The sequence below is a fragment of the Camelina sativa genome, chromosome 9 (assembly GCF_000633955.1).
Source record: "Camelina sativa cultivar DH55 chromosome 9, Cs, whole genome shotgun sequence".
Classification (NCBI taxonomy): Eukaryota; Viridiplantae; Streptophyta; class Magnoliopsida; order Brassicales; family Brassicaceae; genus Camelina; species Camelina sativa.
This window is the reverse complement of record NC_025693.1, coordinates 24,138,496-24,142,287: the sequence shown is the minus strand read 5'-3', so window position 1 is coordinate 24,142,287 and position 3,792 is coordinate 24,138,496. Positions and strand designations below refer to the sequence as shown.

Genomic DNA, 3,792 nt, shown 5'->3' with positions numbered 1-3,792 from the left:
CCCCCCCCCCCCCCCCAACCTACTCAACCCAAAACCCTTCCTGACAAACTGCGAAAGACTGTTGATCGTTCTCTTAAGCGACTTGCTCCGGTAAGTTACACTACAGCTGGGAGACCTACCATTCACATCCCGGACACTGTTTTCCAAAGAGGTGCAGAATTACACAAGGATTTCATACTGTGCTTCTTTAATGGAAGACCTCCCCTGTTCCACCAAATTCAAAGTGTTCTCAATCATATATGGGGAAAGGGACGTCGCTTAGAGATCCATGTCAATCACCACTCCAACTCTTTACTGGTTAGGGTTTCAAATGGCTATATCCGCCAAAAGGTACTTGAAAAATATATTTGGTATATTGGTGACTCAATGTTCCACACTGCTCTTTGGGCCCCTCACTATTCCACTGGAGACCCTTCCCTTGAGTCCATCCCTATCTGGATCCATATGCATGATATCCCTCTGGACCTGCGCACCACTGAGGGTATCAGTCTTATTGCAGGACTTGTTGGTAAACCAAAGAAAACCGATGATTACACAATTAATCTTGTCAGCCTTAAGGTTTCCCATGCTAAAGTTCTTGTTGACCTTACCAAATCTTTACCTGATGTGGTGGAGTATACACATGACAATGGTCAAGTGGTTGAAGTCAAAGTGGACTATCCTTGGCTCCATCCTACTTGCTCCAGTTGCCTCTCATTGCTCCTGTCAATAACCCTCCTCCCAAGGAATCTATTCCTATCTCTACGGTAAAGCAAGGTTCGGATGCACAGATCAGAAAAGGTAAGGAGGTTCCCTCCAAACACCATACTTCGAATCCAACAACCTTATCTTACCGTAAAAAGATAAAGCCCCTACTGCTTCCCCTGTCACTAAACCTTCCTCTTCTCTTCCAGCCTCCAATTCTGTTTATGTAACCTCTTCAACCTCGTTTGCCCTTCTTACCCCATCAAAGCCCAAACCAACGCCCCCATCCACCCCCGTCCCTCCCCCTAAACTGCCCACCCCATCAGTCTCCACTCTTCTTATTGATCCTTCAAAAACTCACCCTTTTGATCCCCATAACTACTTAGCCATCAACATCCCTGAAACTGGTCATGACTTACCTATGAGTGTTAGGCTCCCTGCTCGAGTAATGCCTTCTGGCCAACCTTACCCCTATCCTAACTCATCAGACAATTCGAAGTCTAATCTAAAACGATCCCGCTCTCACCCTTCTCCCCGTAGTCCCCCTTTGATCGCCTCTTCTCATCCTCACCCTAGCCAACCTTCGCTTTTGCTCCAACTTGAACCATCTTCTACTACCAATTTTTTTTCTAAACTCCCTCTCCCCAGGGTGAGCCTCCCGCTCATCTCTAATGGATATAAAGCACTTTGTTAGAATATCCGAGGCCTAAATGACCGGATAAGCATAAGCCTTTTTGTAGTTGGCTTAGATACCATCAGCCGCTTTTTTTGGAGCTATTTTGGAAACACACATTAAAGAAATTAGTTTGAACCATATTATAGCAAAGGCGTGTCAAGGATGAATTTTACCTCCAACCACTCAGCAGATCATGATGGCTGCATCATCATCATTTGGAAGGACCCAACGTCTATTAGAGTGATAAGTCAATCACGTCAAGCATTGACCTGTGAAGTTATTATTGCGAACAAGCTTCAATTCGTATTCACTGCAGTGTATGCGTCTAACTTACTTGAGGAAAGAACTGACATGTGGGTGGAACTGCTTCAACTCCAGCAATCTTTAGCTCTCGATACCTACCCTTGGATAGTCGGTGGTGATTTCAGTCAGATTATCCATCATGCAGAGCACTCCTCACCATTAGTAATCTGTATTTCCTCCTCAATGACAGAACTTAAAGATTGTCTCTCCCAGTTAGACCTGTTTGATCTGCGATTTCAAGGGCCTCTCTTCACTTGGAGCAATAACCAACCGTCTAACCCAATAGCCAAGAAACTAGATTGTGTTCTGGTCAATAACCTCTGGCTCTCACTTTTCCCGGACAACATCAATACCATACTTCCCCCGTTACCCTCTGACCACTCTCCTTGCCTTAGCAGGCACCCGACCTTTTAAGTTTTCAACTATCTCACTAAACACCCATACTTCCATTACGTGGTGGAAGAAGCTTGGATTCAGGCCGGAAGCTTTGCAGATAACCTGTTGGAAGCAAAAGACCATCAAAGGAGGAGAAAAGGNAAGAAGAAGAAGAAGAAGAAGAAGAAGAAGAAGAAGGAGATGTGTTGTTTGGGTTTGATGTGGCTGCTGTGTGAAGGACTTGTGTGCTTATGAAGAGGCTCAATTGCGTTTGCTTTTGTTCGAGGTTTTGTGGAGTTTGGATGGAACTCTCTAGAACGTTTTATTACTTTCTTTTTATTTTTTGTTTTTCCCCTTCTTAAAAAAATCTATTTTTACTAATATTTCTTTTCTAAACAAGAAAAATCACGTATGAACGTAAATTATTATTTTCTTATACAAAATACAAAAAGGAAAAATTATTTTATATGGTTAGACAATAAAAAAAAATGGTATTATTGAAAGACGTATGTTTTGCAACGACCCAGAGAGATGTATTGACTTTTTTTTGTTTTTGTTTTTTTATTTGTTTCATGACAATTTTTGCTTATATTAAATATTATTTTAATGCTTTTATAGAAATAATTTATAAAACTTATTTTATCTAATGTTCTCAACATGACTTAAGAATCTTTGTAATCGATTCACTGAAAATACCTACAGTATACATTAATTTATTAGTCGAAGTAGAAAAAAATTCATTTTGATTATAAAACTCAGATAATAAATTTTGTTGGAAAGAAGATTCAATTTGTTTTGTAATCAAAATATTTATGACATGAGAAAGCTCAAATATTTTATTTCATAAATGATATTTTGTTTCATAAAACAATAATATTCATGAAAAAAAAAATTATTTTGTTAAAATATTTTTATTATATTTCTTTCTTTCTTTTTTTCTATTCTTAGAAACTATTTTTATTATATTTCTTTTCCAACAAAAAGAAAAGCACATTTTTGATCCAGTGAAAAGGAAAATTAGTATTTGGGATGGGAGATGAAAAAGTTTATAAAAAATATTAAATATTATTAATATTTTTTAATTGATTTACAGAATTAAAGATTCATAATAATATTTTATACAAGAAATATTATAACAATTCAAAATATATATATATATAAATAATAATAATAATAACCTTCAAAAAACCTTAATTTGTATGGTTCCCAATAGAAAACTGCTGGTTCCCTGATGGTCGTGCTTCCGTGTTGAATTTAAGGCTTCCCACCGCTGGTGGCAAACCCCCCTTCCAACCGCTCCATCACTCTGACCCTCTTGCTCCCTCCTATACCCTATCCAACTTTCCCTCTTTAACCCTTACTTCTCCCAACCTGCAAAGAAAGTCACTTCAGCAAACTGCCACTTCTCTTTGGCTTGATGTGGTTATTTCTTCTTCTTTGGCTGCTCCTTCTACCCCCTCCTCTACTGATGTGTTGATGCAACCGATTGAAGATCTTACTATTGATTCATCCGACTCTAGTCCTCAAAACCATAAATCTGAAACTACTGTAGTAGGTAATACTATTGGATTGGAAAATTTTACTGTTCTAATCCCTAAGGCTACCTCCTCACTTAACACAAACAAGGCTTTAGCTTGTCCTACTTCCCAATCTAGTCCTTTCGATTTATCTGGTATTGTGAGGGTAATACTTCTAAAGAGAACACTGTTTGTACCGCCATTCTCCAATCTCAAGTGGTAAATGCTAAAAACACC

The 3,792-nt window shown here is 38.7% G+C and overlaps 1 protein-coding gene across 1 annotated transcript in view; it reads right to left on the bottom strand.

The window, feature by feature from the left end:
• LOC104712011 (chaperone protein dnaJ 3) overlaps nt 1–2,287 on the bottom strand; it is a 5,502-nt gene extending 3,215 nt beyond the window's left edge. The window contains exon 1 of the mRNA XM_019230047.1: nt 2,231–2,287. The gene's annotated coding sequence lies outside the window, so the exon portion shown is untranslated. The remainder of the gene's footprint in view (nt 1–2,230) is intronic.